This window comes from Dama dama, chromosome 23 (genome assembly GCF_033118175.1).
Source record: "Dama dama isolate Ldn47 chromosome 23, ASM3311817v1, whole genome shotgun sequence".
Lineage (NCBI taxonomy): Eukaryota > Metazoa > Chordata > Mammalia > Artiodactyla > Cervidae > Dama > Dama dama.
The window spans coordinates 1,933,998-1,957,560 of NC_083703.1; positions in this window are offsets into that span (position 1 = coordinate 1,933,998).

Consider the following 23,563-nt stretch of genomic DNA (forward strand, 5'->3'; position numbering starts at 1 on the left):
TTCACGTTGCTGTGGTGAACTCAGGGTCATTCTAATCTTCTGACAGTGTTCGTGGGGTCTCTCGGGAGTTCCATCAAGGAAGTCAAGGCTTCTTTCCTGTTTGATGGGGAACACGGACTTACTGTGCATGCATTGCAGGGCAATTGGGCTTCGTCTCGCGGCGAGGGGAAAGTCTTATTTTTTTTCTGGAATTGCAGCGGGAACCTGGTTTATGTTCTCAAGCTACTGCGGGGATGGCCCTTCAAAACTCATGTTTTTCCAGCGACGTCATGACTCCTGTCTAGGTGCGAGGGACACCTTGGGATTCTCCTCGAGGCTTGGCAGGACAATAGGGACGCCTCTCGAGGTGCGGCGGGAAACCAGGGTCCTTTCCAGTTGCCACAGGAGTTTTGGGATTCCTATCAATTTTCAAGAGGAGGCAGCCATCCTTTCCTTTTGAAGTATTTAACTATTTGTTCTTCTCGAGGTTTCAAAAGGATGTGATTCTTCCTCTCGAGATGGGCCAGGGAAGTAGGGCTTTCTCTAGGCTCTCCACAGGGGATTCAGACATCCGACATCTTGTGTGATGAAACACGAGCCTGCATTCAAGTCACTGCAGTGAAATCCGGCCTTATTATGAGTCACAGCATCTCGGTGATGATTCCACTTGATGCAGCAAACTCAGGGTCCCTCTCACATACCTATAGCGGGGAGAAGCCTCCTCTTGAGGAGCTTGTGGAAAGTTGGCATTCCTCTTCAGTCAAAGCCAGGGAATCACCTCTCATCTCGAGATGATTTGGAGTACATGGAGCTTTTCTCGAGTTGCTGTGCTGAACTTGGTGTTCCTGTAGACTTGAGATGGTATTCTCGGGTAATTTCTGGAGTTGCCTAAAGGAAGTCAAGCCACTTGTCGTGTTTGATGGGGAATGCGTGATTGCTCTCGAGACAATGCAGGGGAATCGGGCCTCATCTCGAGTTGATTTCAAGTACACAGTGTGCTTTCATGGTTCTGCTGGGACCTCAGGGTCCCACTAGACCTGTGACAGTATTCCTGTGGACTCTCTCGAGTTCTATCAAGCAAGTCAAGGCTCATTTCGTGTTTGTTGGGGAACACGGACTTGCTCTGCATGCAGTGCAGGGGGATCGGGCCTCAACTCGAGTTGATTTGGTGTACTCGGAGCCCTTTCATGTTGTTGCAGGGACCTCAGGGTCCCTCGAGACTTGTGACAGTGTTCGTGGGGTCTCTCGGGAGTTGCATCAAGGAAGTCAAGGCTCCTTTCGTGTCTGATGGGGAACACGGACATACTCGGCATGCATTGGAGGGGAATTGGGCCTCATCTCAGGGCGAGTGGAAAGTCTCATTGTTTTTCTGGAGTTGCGCGGGGAACCTGGGTTATGTTCTCGAGTTACGGCGGGTATGGCCCTTCAAAACTCGTGTTTGTTCAGCGACGTCAGGACTCCTGTCGAGTTTCAAGGGACACCTTGGGATTCTCCTCGAGGCATGGCAGGACAATAGGGATGCCTCTTGAGGTGAGGCGGGAGACCAAGCTTCCCTTTGCAGTTGCCAGAACGATACTATGACTGCTGTCAGCTTTCAAGAGGAGTCAGGCTTCGTCTCCTTTTTAATTTTGAACTTCCCGTGCCTCTCGTGTTGTCAAAGGGATGTGAGGCCTCCTGTCGAGATGAGGCAGGGATCTAGAGCTTTCTCTAGAGTATTCACATGGGATTCAGACATCCCTTCATCTTGTGAGATGAAAGACGAGCCTGCATTCAAGTCACTGCAGGGAATCCTGGCCTTATTTCGAGGCAGGGGATCTCGGTGTCCATTCCACTTGAGGCAGCAAATTCAGGGTCCATCTCACACACATATAGCTGAGAGAAGCCTCATCATGTGATGCTTGTGGAAAGTTGGCATTCCTCTTGAGTCAAAGCCAAGTAATCACCTCTCATCTCGAGATTATTTGGGGTACACGGAGCTTTTGTCTAGATGCTCTGCTGAAATTCGTGTTCCTCTAGACTTGTGACGGTATTCTCGTGGAATCTCAGGAGTTCCCTAAAGGAAGTCAAGCCACTTATCATGTTTGATGAAAAACACGGGATGGCACTGAAGACAATGCAGGGTAAACGGGCCTCATCTTCAGTTGATTTGGAGTTCAAGGAGCACTTTCGTTTTGCTGCGGGGACCTCAGGGTCTCTCTATACATGTGAGAGTGTTCCTGGGGACTCTCTGTAGTTCCAACAAGGAAGTCAACGTTGCTTTCGTGTTTGATGGGGAAAACGGACTTGCTCTCCACTCAATGCGGGGGAATCTGGTCTCATTTCTCATCGAGTGGAAAGTATCATGATTTTTCTTGAGTTGCAGAGGGAACCTGGGCTATATTTTCAAGTTACGCCGGGGATGGCCACACCAAACTCCTGTTTGTTCAGCGACGTCAGGATGCCTGTCTAGTTGCGAGGGTCACCTCGGAATTCTCCTTGAGGCTTGGCTGGTCAATAAGGACGTTTCTCGAGGAGAGGCGGGAGACCCACTGTCACTTTCAAGTTGCTACAGTATGCTGGGATTCCTGTCAATTTTCAGGAGGAGTCAGTCATCATCTACTTTTGAAGCACTGAACGCCGTGTACCTCTCGAATTGTCAAAGGGATGCGAGGCCTCCTGTCGAGATGAGGCGGGGAACTAGGGCTTTCTCTAGGGTCTCCACAGGGGACTCAAACATCCCTTCATATATTGAGATGAAAGACAAGCCTGCATTCATGTCACTGCAGGGAAATCCGGCCTTCTTTCGAGTCACGGCATCTCTTTGACCATTCCACTTGACACAGCAAACTCAGGGTCCCTGTCACATACCTATAGCTGAGAGAAGCCTCCTCTTGAGGGGCTTGTGGAAAGTTGGCATTCCTCTTGAGTCAAAGCCAGGGAATCAGCTCTCATCTTGAGATGATTTGGGGCACATGAAGCTTTTCTAAAGTTGCTGTGTTGAATTTGGTGTTCCTTTATACTTGAGACGGTATTCTCAGGGAAACCCTGGAGTTGCCAAAAAGAAGTAAGCCCCTAGTCATTTATGATGGGTAATGCTGGATGGCTCTGGAGACAATGCAGGGGAATCGGGCCTCATCTTGAGTTGATTTGGAGTACACAGAGCCGATTCATGTTGCTTCAGGGACCTCAGGGTCCCTCTAGACTTGTGACAGTGATCTTGGGGTCTCCCTGTAGTTCCATCAAGGAAGTCAAGGCTCCTTTAGTGTTTGAAGGGGAACACGGAGTCACTTTGCATGCATTGCAGGGGAATCGGCCCTCATCTCGCCGCAAGGGGAAAGTCTCAATGTTTTCCTGGAGTTGCGGCGGGAACCTGGGTTATATTCTCGAGTTACGGCGGGAATGGCCTTTCAAAACTCGTGTTTGATCAGCGACGTCAGGACTTCTGTCTCGTTGTGAGGGACACCTTGGGATTCTCCTCGAAGATTGGCAGAACAAAAGGACTCCTCTGGAGGTGAGGCGGGAGACCAAGTTTCCCTTTGCAGTTGCCAGAGCGATTCATTGACTGCTGTCAGTTTTCAAGAGGAGTCAGGCTTCGTCTCCTTTTGAAGCTTTGAACTCCGCGTGCCTCTCGTGTTGTCAAAGGGATGTGAGGCCTCCTGTCGAGATGAGGCGGGGAACTAGGGTATTCTCTAGGGTCTCCACAGGGGATTCAGACATCCCTTCATCTTGTGAGATGAAAGACGAGCCTGCATTCAAGTCACTGCAGGAAAATCCGGCCATATTAAGAGTCAGGTCATCTCAGTGTTCATTCCACTTGATGCAGCAAACTCAGGATCCCTTTCACGTGCCTATAGCTGAGAGAATCCTCCTCTTTAGGTATTGTTTAAAGCTGGCATTCCTGTTGAGTCAATGCCAGGGATTCAGCTCTCATCTCGAGATAATTTGAGGTACAAAGACCTGTTTTCTAGTTGCTGTGCTGAACGTGGTTTTCCTCTATATTTAGGGTGGTGTTCTCGGGGAATCTCTGGAGTTGTCTAAAGGAAGTAAAGCCACATGTCATGTTTGATGTGGAACACCGGATGGCTCTGGAACCAACGTATGGGAATCTGGCCTCATCTCGAGTTGATTTGGGGTACACCGATCTCTTTCGTTTTGCTGTGGTGACCTCAGGGTCCCTCTAGACTTGTATCAGTGTTCTTGGGGTCTCTCTGGAGTTCCATCCAGGAAGTCAAGGCTCCTTTCATGTCTGACGGGGAACAAGGAATTGCTCCGCACGGAATGCAGGGGAATCTGATCTCATCTCTCATCGAGAGGGAAGTCTCATGATTTTTCTCGTGTTGCAGAGGGAACCTGGGTTATATTCTCGTGTGAAGACGGGGATGGCCCCTCAAAACTCGTGTTTGTTCTGCGACATCAGGACTCCTGTCTAGTTGTGAGGGATAACTTGGGATTGTCTTTGAGGCTTGGCAGGGCAATAGGGATGCCTCTAGAGGTGAGGCGGGAGACCCTGTGTCCTTTCAATTTGCACTGGGATACTGGGATTCTTGCCAGTTTTAAAGAGGAGTCAGTCATCGTCTCCTTTTGAAGCATTGAGCTCCGCGTTCCACTCGTGTAGTCAAAGGGATGTGAGGCCTCCTGTTGAGATGAGGCGGAGAACTAGGCCTTTCTCTAGGGTCTTCACAGGGGATTCAGACATCCCTTCAGCTTGTGAGATAAAAGACGAGTCTGCATTCAAGACACTGCAGGGAAATCCGGCCTCATTTCGAGTCAGGGCATCTCGGTGTTCATTCCAGTTGAGGCAGAAAACTCAGGGTCCTTCTCACATACCTAGAGCTGAGAAACAACTCTGCTTGAGCTGCTTGTAGAATGTTGGCATTCCTCTTGTTTCAAAGCCAGGGAATCAGCTCTCATCTCAAAATGTTTTGGGGTACACGGAGCTTTTCTTCAGTTGCTGTGCTGAACTTGGTGTTCCTCTAGTCTTGGGATGTTGTCTCGGGGAATCTCTGGATTTGCCTTAAAGAAGTCAAGCCACTTGTCCTGTTTGATTACGAATGCAGGATTGCTGTGGAGTCAATGCAGGGGAATCGGGCCTCATCTTGAGTTGATTTACAGTACATGGGGCTCTTTCATGTTGCTGTGTTGACCTCAGTGTCCCTCTAGACTTGTGACAGAGTTCTTGGGGACTCTCTGGAGTTCCATCCAGGAATTCAAGGCTCCTTTCCTGTTTGATGGGGAACACGGACTTGCTCTGCACAGTGTGCAGGGGAATTGGGCCTCATCTCCAGTTGATGTGGAGTATAGGGAGCCCTTTCATGTTGCTGTGGTGAACTCAGGGTCATTCTAATCTTCTGACAGTGTTCGTGGGGTCTCTCGGGAGTTCCATCAAGGAAGTCAAGGCTTCTTTCCTGTTTGATGCGGAACACGGACTTACTGTGCATGCATTGCAGGGCAATTGGGCTTCATCTCGCGGCGAGGGGAAAGTTTTATTTCTTTTCTGGAGTTGCGGCGGGAACCTGGGTTATCATCTCGAGTTATGGCAGGGATGGCCCTTCAAAACTCATGTTTTTTCAGCGATGTCATGACTCCTGTCTAGGTGCGAGGGATACCTTGGGATTCTCCTCGAGGCTTGGCAGGACAATAGGGACGCCTCTCGACGTGCGGCGGGAGACCAGGGTCCTTTCCAGTTGCCACAGGAATTTTGGATTTCCTATCAATTTTCAAGAGGAGGCAGCCATCCTTTCCTTTTGAAGGATTTAACTATTTGTTCCTCTCGAGGTTTCAAAACGATGTGATTCTTCCTCTCGAGATGAGCCGGGGAAGTAGGGCTTTCTCTAGGCTCTCCACAGGGGATTCAGACATCCGACATCTTGTGTGATGAAACACGAGCCTGCATTCAAGTCACTGCAGTGAAATCCGGCCTTATTACGAGTCACAGCATCTCGGTGATGATTCCACTTGATGCAGCAAACTCAGGGTCCCTCTCACATACCTATAGCGGGGAGAAGCCTCCTCTTGAGGGCCTTGTGGAAAGTTGGCATTCCTCTTCAGTCAAAGCCAGGGAATCAGCTCTCATCTTGAGATGATTTGGGGTACACGGAGCTTTTCTTGAGTTGCTGTGCTGAACTTGGTGTTCCTGTAGACTTGAGACGGTATTCTCGGGTAATTTCTGGAGTTGCCTAAAGGAAGTCAAGCCACTTGTCGTGTTTGATAGGGAATGCGTGATTGCTCTGGAGACAATGCAGGGGAATCGGGCCTCATCTCGAGTTGATTTCAAGTACACAGTGCGCTTTCATGTTGCTGCTGGGACCTCAGGGTCCCTCTAGACTTGTGAGAGTGTTCCTGGGGACTCTCTGAAGTTCCAACAGGAAGTCAAGTCTCATTTCGTGTTTGCTGGGTAACATGGACTTATTCTGCATACTTTGCAGGTGAATCGGGCCTCATCTAGCGGCAAGGGGAAAGTCTCATTATTTTTCTGTACTTGGTTCTTCTCTAGAAGCTTGAAACCAAGAAGTTGGGGGATTCCTACCTATACTGACCACTCCTTTTTATGTAAATAGATCGGAGTTGCAGCGCGAACCTGTGTTATGTTCTCGAGTTACGGCGGGGATGGCCCTTCAAAACTCGTGTTTGTTCACCGACATCAGGACTCCTGTCTAGTTGCGAGGGACACCTTGGGATTCTCCTCGAGGCTTGACAGGAAAATAGGGACGCCTCTCAAGGTGAGGAGGGAGACCAAGCTTCCCTTTGCAGTTGCCAGAGCGATACTGTGACTCCTGTCAGTTTTCAAGAGGAGTCAGGCTTCGTCTCCTTTTGAAGCATTGACCTCCGCGTGCCTCTCGTGTTGTCAAAGGGATGTGAGGCCTCCTGTCGAGCTGAGGCGGGGAAGTAGGGCTTTCTCTATGGTCTCCATAGGAGATTCAGACATCTCTTCATCTTGTGAGATGAAAGACGAGCCTGCATTCAAGTCACTGCAGGGTAATCCGGCCTTATTTCGAGTCAGGGCATCTCGGTGTTCATTCCACTTGACGCAGCAAACACAGGGTCCCTCTCACATACCTATAGCTGAGAGAAGCCTCCTCTTGATGGGCTTGTGGAATGTTGGTATTCCTCTTGAGTTGAAGCCAGGGAATCAGCTCTCATCTCGAGATATCTTGGGTCACATGGAGCTTTCTCAATTTGCTGTGTTGAACTTGGTGTTCCTTTAGGCTTTAGACAGTATTCTCGGGGAAACCCTGGAGTTGCCTAAAGGAAGTAAACCCCTTGTCGTGTATGATGGGTAATGCAGGATGGTTCTGGAGACAATGCAGGTGAGTCGGGCCTCACCTCCAGTTGATTTGGAGTACACGGAGACTTTTCATGTTGCTGCGGGGACCTCAGGGTCCCTCTAGACTTGTGACAGTGTTCTTGGGGTCTCTTGGAGTTCCATCAAGAAGTCAGGGCTCCTTTTGTGTTTGATGGGTAACACGGACTTACTCTGCATACATTGCAGGGAAATCTGATCTCATCTCTCATTGAGTGGGGAGTCTCATTGCTTTTCTTGAGTTGCGGAGGGAACCTGGGTTATATTCTTGAGTGACGACGAGGATGGCCCCTCCAAACTCGTGTTTTTTCACCGACGTCAGGACTCCTGTCTAGTTGCCAGGGACAACTCAGGATTCTCTTCCAGGCTTGGCAGGGCAATAGGGATGCCTGTCAAGGTGAGGCGGGTGACCCAGTGTCCTTTCAAGTTGCCACAGGGATACTGGGATTCCTGTCAATTTTCAAGAGGAGTCAATCATCGTCTACTTTTGAAGCATTGAACTCCGTGTTCCACTCATGTTGTCAAAGGGATGTGAGGCCTCCTGTCTCAATGAGGCGGGGAACTAGGGCTTTCTCTAGGGTCTTCACAGGGATTCAGACATCCCTTCATCTTGTGAGATGAAAGACGAGCCTGCATTCAAGTCACTGCAGGGAAATCCAGCCTTATTTCGAGTCAGGGCATCTCGGTGTCCTTTCCACTTGAGGCAGCAAACTCAGGGTCCCCCCCACGTGCCTATAGCTGACAGAAGCCTCCTCTTTAGGTGTTTTTTAAAGCTGGCATTCCTCTTGTGTCAAAGCCAGGGAATCAGCTTTCATCTCAAGATGATTTGAGGTACACGGAGCTGTTTTCTAGTTGCTGTGCTGAACGTGGTGTTCCCTCTTTTTCTGCCCATAGTCCAAGTCCCCTGTCGGGTAGGAAGACTCCTCATAACAATGCAAATTGCAATAGGGGAATTTATTACTGACTCGAGCCAGGGCATTTCACCCTCACCAGATGTGTGAGGATGAAATGCCCTGAGCCCCAGTTCTCTCGGGTATTTATTAGGTCAAAATAAGCAGCAGGTAGTTGGTGCAATCGGATTGGTTACACAGTGGGTAGTTTTCGTAAGCGGATTTGTTACACAGTTGCAAGGTAATTTTTGTTGACCCAACGTGGGGCTTTCAGCTTTCCCCTGATAGGTTCCTTTTTTTCTGGCTAGGCATATGTTTATTGGCTGGCTCCAGGAGGCCTGATAATTATGTTACCCCGGGAAACCAGGCCTACTCCTAATCTAGGCTGCCTGCCATGGCGTTAGCCATGACAGCCTCACATTTCCCCCCTGTCTGTTTTTCAAGTAGAGGAATCTTCCTCTTCACCCTGTGAAATTGACTGATATTGTTGTCTCAATATCATAATGTGGATGGTATTTAGGCGCTCTCTAATAAATGAGACCAGACGGTTTAAAATGCATGGACCAAAGGTCAGTAACAATATTAATATTATAAGTGGACCCAGGAGGGTGGAAATCAAAGTGGTCAACCAGGGGGAGTGCTGAAACCAAGATTCAAACCAGCCTTGTTGGGCTTTTCGTTCTCTCTTCCAGTGGGCTAGTCTCTCTCTTACTTTTTGGAAAGATTTTGGTACCACCCCTGAATGGTCGATATCGAAACAGCATTTTTCTCTCAGTGCTGCACATAATCCTCTTTGTTGCAGAAACAACAAATCTAAACCTCTCTTATTCTGTAACACTACTTCAGCCAAGGAGCTCAAGGATTCTTGGAGGTGCGAAATGGACTGTTCCCGTGGTTTCGCAACCCCAAGCGGCGCAATAAAAAGAGTCAACTTCCTCACATTTTTCAAATTGGTTTCAATCCCTTCTTCCCCCCGGGCAGACATAGACAGGCACCTGCTCATAGTACTGTGGGCCTTTTCGCTCACAGTTATGGGTGAACAGACCGAAAGAGCCGTGGGCAAAGAACTTGGTCAGTTGGTGGGGACCAAACCCGTTACCATCAGCCGCCAGCACGCACAAATCAAAGGTCAGTACTGGCCACCATGTCCCTTTGGGGGCCATGTTGGAGCTCGAATTAAGCACTTCTCTAGTCTCAGGATTGTAGATCACCCAAGTCAGGTTAGCTGGCTGATAGGGGTTGTGGCTGGTTGCTCCTGGGCTGATGAAAACTGTTATCAGCAGGAGAGTTAAGAGGGCTCCCGTCGTACGAGTTTCAGTTTCAAAGGATTTGATGGGTGAGGTCTTGTCTCCCATTCTGCTTGTGCCTTTTTCTGTTCTTTGGGGGTGGCTTGCCACACGTGATTGCAGTGAACCTAGGGCCCAATCTCGTCGACCTTAACAGCAGTAGGAGTGGTAAGGAGAACAACATAAGGGCCTTTCCATCTAGGTTCTAATGCTTTAGATTGGTGTCATTTTACCCAAACCTGGGCCAATATTATGTGAGGAGATGGCCCCCTTGCTTGGACCCTCGTGTATCTCTCAAATTAATTTCTAAACATGGCTATGTACCTTACTTAATGCCATCAGTGATTGCTGGAATTGTCCCAAGGTAGGGGGTGGTAGGCATTTTCTCTCGAATATAGGACACACAGGAGGGGGTCTTCCATACAGAATCTCAAAAGGGGTAAGATTCAGCTTATAAGGGGTGTTACGCGCTCGAAAGAGCACGAAGGGAAGGAGGGTCACCCAGTCCCCGCCAGTCTCTATTGCCAACTTTGTCAAAGTTTCTTTTAGGGTCCAATTCATTCTCTCAACCTGTCCTGAGCTCTGGAGATTATATTCACAATGTAACTGCCATTTTGTCCCCAGAGCTTGGGCCAGCCCTTGTACAATCTGGCTCACAAAGGCAGGTCCGTTATCAGAGCCCATAGTCACTGGCAGCCCATACCTAGGCACTATCTCCTCTAAGATCTTTTTAGCAACCACTGTTGCTGTCTCTCCCTTAGTGGGGAAGGCTTCTACCCATCCCAAGAAGGTATCTACCAGAACCAACAGATAGCAATACCCGTACTTGTCTGGTCTTACCTCAGTGAAATCTATCTCCCAGTGTTGCCCTGGCTCTTCCCCTCAGTACCTCGTTCCAGTGTGTTGCCTCTTCCCTGTCCTCATCAGCTGGCATGCTTTGCAAGCCTGGATTATCTCTCGTACAGTTGCATTTTGTCGAGGGAACCTCAGGCAGGCGGTCTGGAGAAGAGTCAAGGTCTTCTTTTTTCCCAAGTGTGTAGTTGTGTGCAGGTGTTCACATAGGTGACGACCCAGGATGGCAGGCAATATCAGGTTGTTGTTTTGATCTTGGTACCATCTATCTTTGTCATCCTTCTGGAGGGTGGTATCCTCATTGATCCAAACGAGGTCAGGGAGGGAAGAGTCGGGGACTGGCGGCAGAGTCCCCATACCAGGAGGTGGAAGTCTCACAGCTAATATGGGGGCGGTGTAGTCCCAGTTGGCCGCTTCTTGAGCAGCCGCATCAGCAGCCCGATTGCCCTGTGCCCTAGGGTCTTCTCTTTTCTGGTGACCGGGGACATGAACAATTGTTACTGCCCGGGGCAGTTGAACAGCTTTCAGGAGCCTGCGGATCTGGGGCAAACTTTTGACTTCTTTTCCCTCTGCTGTTTTAAATCCCCTTTCCTGGTATATCAGACCTTGAATATGGACAGTGCTAAAAGCATATCGGCTGTCCGTAAAAATGGTGACTCTCTTCTCTTTTGCTTGTTCCAGAGCCTGTATTAGGGCAATCAACTCAGCTTTTTGTGCAGACATGTTTGGGGGAAGTGTCTCAGCCCATATTGTCTGCCCTGAACCATCAACTATAGCGGCTCCCGCCTTCCTTTGTCCATCTTTTACATAGCTGCTCTCATCAGTGAACCATACTAGCTTACTGTTGTTTAGTGGCACATCAGTTAAGTCTTTCTGAGCCGCCAGGGCCTCAGCCAGTATCTCACTGCAATCATGGAGAGGGTGGTCCTTCTCTGGGTTAGGTAGAAGCATGGCTGGATTCAGGAAGCAAGGGGTCTGAAAATGTACCCGTGTGGCATCAAGCAGCAGGGCCTGGTAATGTGTCAAACGGGCATTGGAGATCCACTTACCCGGCGGCTGCTTTAGAACCCCTTCAATGGTGTGGGGGGTGTAAACCCGGAGTTGCTGTCCATACGTCAACTTGTTGGCGTCGTGGACGAGGAGGGCAGTGGCTGCAATGATGCAGAGGCAAGGGGGCCACCCAGAGGCCACCGGGTCCAATCGCTTTGAAAGGTATGCTACCCGCCCCTTCCATGGTCCCCATTGTTGCTTCAAGACCCCCTTTCCTATTCCTTGCTTTTCATCTACAAACAGCTGGAATGGCTTATTTGGATTAGGCGGGGTAAGGGCTGGGGCTTCTAGTAGGGCCCGTCTGAGTGTCTGGAAAGCCTGTTTCATTGGCTCAGTCTAAGTCCAATTTGGGGTCTCTTTACTTCTCTCATACAAGGGCCGGGCCTTTTCAGCAAACCCCATGATCCACAGTCTACAATATCCAACAGTCCCCCAAAACTCTCTCACTTGGTGGGGGGTCTTGGGCTCTGGTATCTGCAATATTGTTTCTTTCATGGCCTGAGTTAGCCACCTTTGTCCCTGCCTGATCTTATACCCCAAATAGGTGACCTCTTGCCGGGATATTTGCGCCTTCTTTGCGCTAGCACGATGTCTCAAGGTGCCTAGAGTCTGTAAGAGGTCACCAGTGGCATGGCTACATGCCTCCTCTGTGGTTCCAGCCAACATAAGGTTATCCACATATTGAAGCAGGATGACCTCTGGGTGGCTGAGTCCGATATTCATAGAGGTCTTCACTCAAAGCCTCATTAAACAAGGTAGGAGAGTTTTTGAACCCTTGTGGGAGGCGGGTCCAAGTTAGCTGTACTACCAGTTGGACTTCCCCCTCAGTCCACGCAAAGGCAAATATTTCTTGGCTCTGGGCCACCAGATGTAGGCTGAAAAAAGCATCTTTTAAGTCCAACACAGTGTACCAAGTGTACTCAGGCAGCAGACTGCTCAGGAGCGTATACGGGTTGGGGACAGTAGGGTGTATGTCACTCACCCGTTTGTTGACTTCTCGTAGGTCCTGGACAGGTCTGTAATCCATACTCCCCGGCTTCTTCACGGGTAGTAAGGGGGTGTTCCAAGGGGATTGGCACCACTTGAGAATTCCGGCATCCATGAGCCATTGAATGTGGGGAGTGATCCCCCCCCCGAGCCTCCTGGCTCATAGGGTATTGCCTCACCCTCACAGGAGTCACCTCGGCTTTTAGTTTGATGACGACTGGATGTCTCTGTTTAGTCAGTCCCATTCCTGCTGTTTCTGTCCATGCCAACGGGTATTTGTGGACCCATGGTTGTATATCTGGTGCTATAACCTCTGAGGGCTCAGGCACAAAAGTCTGTATTCATCTCTTAAAGCTAGAGACATGTATCGGCTGTCCAAGCCCATCTGTGACTGACATTCCCCCAGGGTCAAAAAGGATCTGAGCATTAACTTTAGTCAACAAGTCCCGTCCAAGTAGAGGGGCTGGGCATTCTGGTATCACCAAAAACGAATGGGACACCTGATGGGTCCCCAGACTTACTTTCCATTCTGTGGTCCAACAATATTTTTTTGTCCCCGTGGCTCCCTGCACCAAGCTGGTTTTCTTAGACATTGGTCCCAGTTTTTTATTTAAAACAGAGTGTTGGGCGCCAGTGTCCACCATGAAGCCAACGGGTTTCCCCTCCACATGTATGGTTACCCAGGACTCGGGGAGGGGTGCCGAGTCTTGACTCCCCTAGTCACTGTCTTCCCCTGCATATAGAACTCGAGTTCCAGGGGAAATTCTCTCTCTCTGGGTTGTTCTTCTCTTCGGGTCTCTCTTAGGGCACTCATTTTTCTAGTGCCCCCGTTCTTTGCAGTAAGCGCAAAGATCTTTCTTTAGGGCCTGCCTTTTTGGTCTTTTATTAAATACCTTTTCAGCTGCTTTCAGTAAGTCTTGTATTGTCTGTTCTCCTAACCCCTCTATCTTTTGTAATTTCCTCCTAATATCTGGGGCTGCCTGATTCACAAACGCTAGTAGATTCCTCAGCCTGGGGGTCCATGGGTGTATATTGCCTAAAGGCTTCCATTAGCCTCTCTAGGAAGGCTGACGGGCTCTCAGTGGGCTCTTGCCTTACTTTTACCTTTGTCAAATTTATCAGCTTCTTAGCTGCGGCCAGCAGGCCAGCCATTAGAGTCTGGCGGTACACTCGGAGACGATTGCTCAAAATCCCAATTAGGCCGCAACAGAGGAAACCCTTCGTCCATGAGATGAGGCTGGGCAGTTGGTCTCCCGTCGACCCCCAGGACCCGTTTTTGCGCCTCTGCCAGGATTCACTCCCGTTCTTCTGTGTTGAAGAGCACCTGCAACAGCTGCTGGCAATCATCCCAGGTGGGGTTATGAGTGAACAAAATGGAATCTAAGAGGTTAATGAGGCCTTGGGGTTTCTCCAAAAAAGGAGGATTTGGGGTTTTTCAATTATATAGATCACTTGTGGAAAAGGGCCAGTACTGATAGGTTCGCTATCCATCTGGGTTAGCTGGTCCCACCCGGACGGGGAGCGCCTGTACAGTAGATGAAGGTAACTCTGGGTCCCCACGATCCTGCTCACCCCCATTTTCTCTATTTCCTCTCTGGGGTCAGGATTCCCTTGTCCCTTCTGATTCATCGGGGGGGGGGGGGCTCTTTCCCCCCGGGGGAACCTGCAACGGAGGAGGGGCATATGGCGGGGGCCTAATTTTCATCTCCATGTCAATCAGGTTCCGGTCGGAGGATTCCTGCAAGACCAGTTTTGGGCCCTTATTCTTCTTGGCTTCCTCTGGGGGAGTGGGAGTTTCCATAACCAGGGCCTGTACATTAGGAGAATCAGGGAGTTTGTGAACAAAAGGTTTTAACCATTTGGGCGGATCTTCTACTAGATCTTGTCAGACTATAACATATGGGACTTGGCTCGGGTGGCCCCAGAGATCAGGAGCCATAACTTTTTCTTTCACCGCCCGAATAATAGAAGGTTGAAAAGTTTCTTCTGGAGGCCATCCAACTTGGAAGGCAGGCCACTCTGCAGAGCAAAAGGTTATTAATTTACTCTTTGTAACCAGTAGCGACAGATCATATGCTCTAGCCCTGACATCTGAGAAATGATCAGTCATGAGAGAGAGTGGGGTGGATTTTCCTTGCCCCATAGCGAGAGTCAGAAGAAAGTCACCGAGAATTACCACCAATAAATCTTATCGGGAGTGGTGGTGGCCAGGAGGTTGGGCTTGTGGTATGCTTCGTGGAACTCTTTGAGTGCCTTAGTCATTGCATGGAAGTTTTCTTACTGGGGGTGGGCACCCTAAGGGTTTTTAGCCCGTTCCGTGACCCCCTTATCCTTTCACGGGAGTCTTCCAGTTGCAGGCACCTATCGGCTCTTAAGTGCCTGTCCCGTGCCCACACAGACAGGTTTTTATTTGGCCAGATTCTCTGTTTAGAATACGAGGAAAAAAAGGAAAGAGTTTCACCCTCTTGGGCTCCCGTTACTGGGGCTGACTTGTTGGGAGGCCTTCAGAATCCGCCAGGGAGTAGCCCTGGCTGGGACTCGTCAGATGCCCCGACAACTGTCTGCCTGTTCACTGAAACTCCCAGAAACAGGAATGAGGCTCCAAGGCTTTATAGGAAGAAGTAGACAATGACACACCAGAGAACAACGAGACAGGAGACAATGCCGGCAGTTATACAGAAAAACACACAGACAGACACACATCGGCTGACAACACAGATCCTCTGGAACAAGGGTCGCATTACCGTATGGCGTCCACTGTTCTCTAGATTCGGGCTTAGGAGAGGAGGTCTCCTTCCCGCAGAGCTGGCTGCCTCCCAGCGCGCTCGCTGGCCTCGGCCTCATGCCAGCCGGAACGGCCAGTCCGTTCCCTCATGGAAAGCTTTCCCTAACGCCAGACAACTTCCTGCTTCTCAGCAGGGCCCCGGATTTACTCTGGTCTTTCTGCGCCAGACACCTTCCTGCTTCACAGCAGGGCCTCAGCATTACTCTGGTCTTTCTGCACCAGACACCTTCCTGCTTCACAGCAGGGCCTCGGCTTTACTCTGGACTTTTCTAGACCTGCCTGAGCACCGGTGCTATTACCTGTCTTTTTTTCCCCTTTGTTCCAAAGAGCATTCTTCCCCAGTCAAGGGATCCCAGACGAGCCCCCAAATGTTCTGCCTGTAGTCCGAGTCCCCGGTCGGGAAAGAAGACTCCTCGAAACAATGCAACTCGCAATAGGAGAATTTATTACTGACTCGAGCCAGGGCCTCTCGCCCTTACCAGGTGTGTGAGGATGAAAGGCCCCGAGCCCCAGTTCTCTTGGGTATTTATTAGGTCAAAATAAGCAGCAGGTAGTTGGCGCAATCAGATTGGTTACACAGTGGGTAGTTGCCGTAAGTGGATTGGTTACACAGTTGCAAGGTAATTTTTGTTGGCCCACGGTGGGGCTTTCAGCTTTCCCCTGATAGGTTCCCTTTTTTCTGGCTAGGCATATGTTGATTGGCTGGCTCCAAGAGGCCTGATAATTATGTTACCCCGGGAAACAAGGCCTACTCCTAATCTAGGCGGCCTGCCATGGCAATAGCCGTGACAGCCTCACACTCTATACTTAGGACGGTGTTCTCGGGGAATCTCTGGAGTTGCCTAAAAGAAGTCAAGCCACTTGTCCTGTTTGATGAGGAATGCAGGATTGCTCTGGACCCAATGCAGGGGAATCAGGCCTCATCTCGAGTTGATTTGCGGTACACGGGGCTATTTGTTTTGATACGTTCATCTCAGGGTCTCTCTAGACTTGTGACAGAGTTCTTGGGGACTATGTGGAGTTTCATCTAGGAAGTCAAGTCTACTTTCGTGTTTGATGGGGAACACGGACTTGCTCTGCACGCCATGCAGGGGAATTGGGCCTCATCTCACGGCGAGGGGAATTTTCATGGTTTTCTAATGTTGTGGCGGGAACCTGGGGCATGTTCTCTAGTTATGGCAGGGATGGCCCTTTAAAACTCGTGTGGGTTGAGCGACGTCAGGACACTTGTCCAGCTGCGAGGAACACATCGTGATTCCAATTGAGGCTTGGCAGGAAAATAGGGATGCCTTTCGAGGTGAGGCGAGAGACCCAGGGTCCATTCCAGTTGCCACAGGAATTTTGGGATTCCTATCAATATTCAAGAGGAGGCAGCCATCCTCTCCTTTTGAAGCATTTAACTCCGCATGCCTCTCGAGGTTTCAAAAGGATGTGAGGCCTCCAGTCGAGATGAGCCGGCGAACTAGGGCTTTCTCTAGGGTCTCCACAGGGGATTCAGACATCCCTTCATCTTATGAGATGAAAGATGAGCCTCATTCAAGTCACTGTAGGGAAGTCCGGCCTTATTTCGAGTCACGGCATCTCGCTGACCATTCCACTTGATGCAGCAAACTCAGGGTACTTCTCACATACCTATAGCTGAGAGAAGCCTCCTCTTGAGGGGCTTGTGGAAATTTGGCAATCCTCTTGAGGAGAAGCCAGGGAATAAGCTCTCAGCTCGCAATGATTTGGGGTACACGAAGCTTTTCTCCAGTTGCTGTGCTGAACTTCGTGTTCCTCTAGACTTGTGATGGTATTTTTGTGGAATCTCTGGAGTTGCCTAAAGGAAGTCAAACAACATGTCGTGTTTGATGTGGAATGCAGGATGGCTCTGGAGACAATGCAGGGCAGTTGGGCCTCATCTCGATATGATTTGGAGTACACGGAGCACTTTCATGTTGCTGTGGGGTCCTCAGTGTCCCTCTATACTTGTGAGAGGGTTCTTGGGGACTCTCTGGAATGCCATCAAGCAAGTCAAGGTTCCTACGTGTTTGATGTGGAACACGGACTTGCTCTGCACTCATTGCAGGGGAATCTGGTCTCATCTCTCATCAAGCGGGAAGTCTCATGGTTTTTCTCGAATTCCAGAGGGAACCTGGTTATATTCTTGAGTTATGACGGGGATGGCCCCTCAAAACTCCTGTTTGTTCAGTGACGTCAGGACGCCTGTCTAGTTGCGAGGGTCACCTCGGGATTCTCCTCGATGCTTGGCTGGGCAATAGGGACGCCTCTCAAGGTGAGTAGGGAGACCCACTGTCACTTTCAAGTTGCTACAGGGATACTGGGATTCCTGTCAATTTTCAAGAGGAGTCAGTCGTCCTCTACTATAGAAGCATTGAACTCCGTGTTCCTCTCGAATTGTCAAAGGGATGTGAGGCCTCTTGTAAAGATGAGGCGGGGAACTAGGGCTTTCTCTAGGGTCTCCTCAGGGGATTCAGACATCAATTCATTTTTGTGATGAAAGACGACCCTGCATTCAAGTCACTGCAGGGAAATCTGGCCTTATTTTGAGTCAGGGCATCTCGGTGACCATTCCACTTGAGGCAGCAAACTCAGGATCCCTCACACATACATATAGCTGAGAGAAGCCTCCTCTTGAGGGGCTTGTGGAATGTTGGCATTCCTCTTGAGTCAAAACCAGGGAATCAGCTCTCATCTCGAGATGATTTGGGGCACACAGAGCTTTTCTGATTTGCTGTTTTGAACTTGGTGTTCCTTTAGACTTGAGACGTTATTCGAGGTGAAACTCTGGAGTTGCCTAAAGGAAGTAAGCCCCTTGTCTTCTATGACTGGTAATGCGGGATGGCTCTGGAGAAAATGCAGGGGAATTGGGCCTCATCTCGAGTTGATTTGGAGTACACAGAGCCATTTCATGTTGCTGCAGGGTTCTCAGGGTCCCTCTAGGCTTGTGACAGTGTTCTTGGGGTCTCTCTGGAGTTCCATCTAGGAAGTCAGGGCTCCTTTCATGTTTGATGTGGAACACGAACTTACTCTGCATGCATTGCAGGGGAATCGGGCCTCATTTCACGGCGAGGGGAAAATCTCATTGTTTTTCTGGAGTTGCGACGGGAACCTGGGTTATATTCTCGAGTTACGGCGGGTATGGCCCTTCAAAACTCGTGTTTGTTCAGCGACGTCAGGACTCCTGTCTAGTTGCAGGGACACCTTGGGATTCTCCTCGAGGCTTGGCAGGACAATAGGGACGCCTCTAGAGGTGAGGCTGGAGATCAAGTTTCCCTTTGCAGTTGCCAGAGCGATACTGTAACTCCTGTCAGTTTTCAAGAGGAATCAGGCTTCGTCTCTTTTTGAAGCGTTGAGCTCTGCGTGCCTCTCGTGTTGTCAAAGGGATGTGAGGCCTCCTGTCAAGATGAGGCGGGGAACTAGAGTATTGTCTAAGGTCTCCACAGGGGATTCAGACATCCCTTCATCTTGTGAGATGAAAGACGAGCATGCATTCAAGACTCTGCAGGGAAATCCGGCCTTAGTTCGAGTCAGGGCATCTCGGTGTCCATTCCACTTGAGACAGCAATCTCAGGGTCCCTCTCACCTTCCTATATCTGAGAGAAGCCTCCTCTTTAGGTGTTGTTTAAAGCTGGCATTCCCCTTGACTCAAAGCCAGGGAATCAGCTCTCACCTCGAGATGATTTGAGGTACAAGGAGCTGTTTTCTAGTTGCTGTGCTGAACGTGGTGTTCCTCTATACTTAGGACGGTGTTATCGGGGAATCTCTGGAGTTGTCTAACGGAAGTCAAGTCACTTGTCCTGTTTCATGAGGAATGCAGGATTGCTCTGGAGCCAATGCAGGGTGACCGGGCCTCATCTCCAGTTGATTTGTGGTACACGGGGCTCTTTTGTGTTGCTCTGTTGAGCTCAGGGTCCCTTTAGATTTGTTACAAAGTTCTTGGGTTCTATGTGGAGATTCATCTAGGAAGTCAAGGCTCCTTTCGTGTTTGATGGGGAACACGGACTTGTTCTGCATGCAATGCAGGGGAATTGGCGGCAAGGGGGAATTCTCATGGATTTCTCAAGTTGTGGCAGGATCCTGGGGTATGTTCTCGAGTTACGGCGGGGATGGCCCTTCAAAACTCGTGTTGGTTCATTGACGTCAGGACTCCTGTATAGTTGCGAGGGACACATTGAGATTCCCCTCGAGGCTTGGCAGGACAATAGGGATGCCTCTCGATGTGAGGGGGGAGACCCAGGGTCTTTTCCAGTTGCCAAAGTAATTTTCGGATTCCTATCAATTTTCAAGAAGTGTCAGGCATCATCTCCTTTTGAAGCATTGAACTCCGCATTTCTCTCGAGTTGTCAAAGGGGTGTAAGGCCTCCTGTCAAGATGAGGCGGGGAACTAGGGCTTTCTCTAGGGTCTCCACCAGGGATTCAGACACCCCTTCATCTTGTCAGATGAAAGACGAGCCAGCACTGAAGTCACTGCAGGGAAATCCGGCCTTATTTCGAGACACGGCATCTCGGTGACCATTCCACTTTACACAGCAAACTCAGGGTCCCTCTCACATACCTATAGCTGAGAGAAGCCTCCTCTTGAGGGGCTTGTGGAAAGTTGGCTTTCCTCTTGCGTCGAAGCCAGGGAATCAGCTCTCATCTCGGCATGATTTGTGGCACACGGAGCTTTTCTCGAGTTGCTGTGTTGAAGTTGGTTTCCTTTAGAATTGAGACGGTATTCTCGGGAATCTCTGGAGTTGCCTAAAGGAAGTTAGCCCCTTGTTGTGTACGACGGGTAACGTGGGATGGCTTTGGAGACAATGCAGCAGAATCGGGCCTCATCTCAAGTTGATTTGGAGTACACGGAGCCCTTTCATGTTGCTGCGGGGACGTCATGGTCCCTCTAGACTTGTGACAGTGTTCTTGGGGTCTCTCTGTAGTTCCATCAAGGACGTCAAGGCTCCTTTCATGTTTGATGCGGAACACGGACTTACTCTGCATGCATTACAGAGGCATCGGGCCTCATTTTGCAGCGAGGGGAAAGTCTCATTGTTTTTCTTGAGTTGCAGTGGGAACCTGGGGTATGTTCTCAAGTTACAGTGGGGATGGCCCTTCAAAACTCGTGTTGGTTCAGCAACATCAAGACTCCTGTCTAGTTGCGAGGGACACATCAGGATTCCCCTCGCAGCTTGGCAGGACAATAGGGACGCCTCTCGAGGTGAGGGGGAGGCCCAGGTTCCTTTCCAGGTGCCACAGGAATTTTGGGATTCCTATCAATTTTCACGGGGAGGAAACCATCCTCTCCTTTTGAAGCATTTAACTATGCATGCCTCTCGATGTTTCAAAAGGAGGTGAGAACACCTGTTGAGATGAAGTGCGGACCTAGGGCTTTCTCTAGGTTCTCCACAGGGGATTCAGACATCTCTTCATCTTGTGAGATGAAAGACGAGCCTGCATTCAAGTCACTGTAGGGAAGTCCGGCCTAATTTCGAGTCATGGCATCTCGATGACCATTACACATGACACAGCAAACTCAGGGTCCCTCTCACATACCTATAGCTGACAGAAGCCTCCTCTTAAGGAGCTTGTGGAAAGTTTACATTCCTCTTGATTTGAAGCCAGGGAATCAGCTCTCATCTTGAGATGATTTGGTGTAAACGGAGCTTTTCTTGTGTTGCTGTGCTGAAAGTGGTATTCCTCTAGGCTTGAGACGGTATTCTGGGGTAATCTCTGAAGTTGCCAAAAGGAAGTCAAGCCACTTGTCATGTTTGAGGGTAGCAATTGATGGCTCTGAAGACAATACAGGGGAATCTGGCCTCATCTCGATTTGAATTCAAGTACACGGTGCATTTTCATGTTGTTGCAGGGACGTCAAGGTCCCTCTAAACATGTGACAGTGTTCCTGGGGATTCTCTGGAGTTCCATCAAGGAAGTCAAGGCTCCTTTCGTGTTTGATGGGGAATACGAACTTACTCTGCACTCAATGCAGGGGTATCGGGCCTCATCTCGAGTTGATTTGGAGTACACGGAGCCTGATCTTGTTGCCTCAGAGACCTCAAGGTCCCTCTAGAATTGTGACAGTATTCTTGGGGACTCTCTGGAGTTCCACCAAGGAAGTCAAGGCTCCTTTCGTGTTTGATGCAGAACACGGACTTACTCTGCACGCATGCAGGGGAATCGGGCCTCATCTCGCGGCGAGAGGAAAGTCTTATTGTTTTTCTGGAGTTGCGGTGGGAACCTGGGTTATGTTCTCAAGTTACAGCGGGGATGACCCTTCAAAACTCGTGTTTGTTCAGCGAAGTCAGGACTCCTGTCTAGTTGCAAGGGACACCTTGGGATCCTCCTCGAGGCTTGGCAGGACAATAGGGACGCCTCTCGAGGTGAGGCGGGAGACCAAGTTTCCGATGGCATTTGCCACAGTGATATGCAGATTCCTATCAATTTTCAAGAGGATCAGCCATTGTCTCCTGTTGAAGCATTGAACTACACGTGCCTCTCGAATTTTCAAATGGATGTGACGCCTCATGACGAAATGAGGGAGGGAACTAGACTTCTCTCAGCTCTAGGTATGTGAGAGGGACCCTGAGTTTGCTGCCTCAAGTGGAATGGACACCGAGATGCCCTGACTCGAAATAAGGCCGGAATTCCCTGAAGTGACTTGAATGCAGGCTCCTCTTCCATCTCCCAAGACGAAGGGATGTCTGAATCCCCTGTGGAGACCCTAGAGAATACCCTAGTTCCCCGCCTCATCTCGACAGGAGGCCTCACATGCCTTTGACAACACGAGAGGCATGCTGAGTTCAAAGCTTCAGAAGGAGATGAAGCCTGACTCCTCTTGAAAACTGACAGGAGTCACAGTATCGCTCTGGCAGCTGCAAAGGGAAACTTGGTCTCACGCCTCACCTTGAGAGGCGTCCCTATTGTCCTGCCAAGCCTCGACAAGTATCCCGATGTGTCCCTTACAACTAGACAGGAATCCGCACGTCACTGAATCAACACGAGTTTTGAAGGGCCATCCCCACCGTTACTCGAGAACATACCCCAGGATCCCACCACAACTCGAGAAAACCATGAGAATTCCCCCTCGCCGTGAGATGAGGCCTGATTCCCCTGCATTGCATGCAGAGCAAGTCCGTGTTCCCCATCAAACACAAAAGCAGCCTTGACTTCCTAGATGAAACTATACATAGTCCCCAAGAACTGTGTCACTTGTCTAAAGGGACCCTGTGGTAAACGCAAAAACACAAAACAGCCCCATGTACCGAAAATCAACCCGAGATTAGGCCCAATGACCCTGCATTGGCTCCAGAGCAATCCTGCATTCCACAACAAACAGGATAAGTGGCTTGATTTCTTTAAGGCAAATCCAGAGATTCCCCGAGAACACCGTCCCAAGCCTATAGGAACACCAAGTTCAGCACACTAACTCAAGAAAAGCTCTGTGTACCACAAATCATCTCAAGATGAGAGCTGATTCCCTGGCTTTGATGCAAGAGGAATTCCAACTTTCCACAAGCCCCTCAAGAGGAGGCGTCTCTCAGCTATATGTATGTGAGAGGGACCCTGAGTTTGCTGCCTCATCTCGAATGGACATCGAGATGCCCTGACTCGAAATAAGGCCAGAATTCCCTGAAGTGACTTGAATGCAGGCTCGTCTTCCATCTCACAAGATGAAGGGATGTCTGAATCCCCTGTGGAGACCCTAGAGAATACCCTAGTTTCCCGCCTCATCTCGACAGGAGGCCTCACATCCCTTTGACAACACGAGAGGCACGCGGAGTTCAAAGCTTAAAAAGGAGACGAGGCCTGACTTCTCTTGAAAACTGACAGGAGTCACAGTATCGTTCTGGCAACTGCAAAGGGAAACTTGGTCTCACGCCTCACCTCGAGAGGCATCCCTATTGTCCTGCCAAGCCTCAAGGAGTATCCTGATGTGTCCCTCACAACTAGACAGGAATCCACACGTCACTGAACCAACACGAGTTTTGAGGGGTCATCCCCGTCATAAGTCGAGAATATAACCAGGTTCCCTCTGCAACTCGAGAAAACCATGAGAATTCCCGCTCGATGAGAGATGAGATCAGATTCCCCTGCATTGCGTGCAGAGCAAGTCCGTGTTCCCCATCAAACACGAAAGGAGCCTTGACTTCCTTGATGGAACGCCAGAGAGTCCCCAAGAACACTCTCACAAGTTTAGAGGGACCCTGAGGTCCTTGCAGCAACACAAAAGCACTCCGTGTACTCCAAATCAACTGTAGATGAGGCCCGATTCCCCTGCATTGCATCCAGAGCCATCCAGCATTCCCCATCAAACATGACAAGTGGCTTGACTTCCTTTAGGCAACTCCAGAGATTCCACGAGAATAAGGGCACCACTCTAGAGGAACACCAAGTTCAGCACAGCAACTCGAGAAAGGCTCCGTGTACCCCAAATCATCTCGAGATGAGAGCTGATTCCCTGGCTTCGAATCAA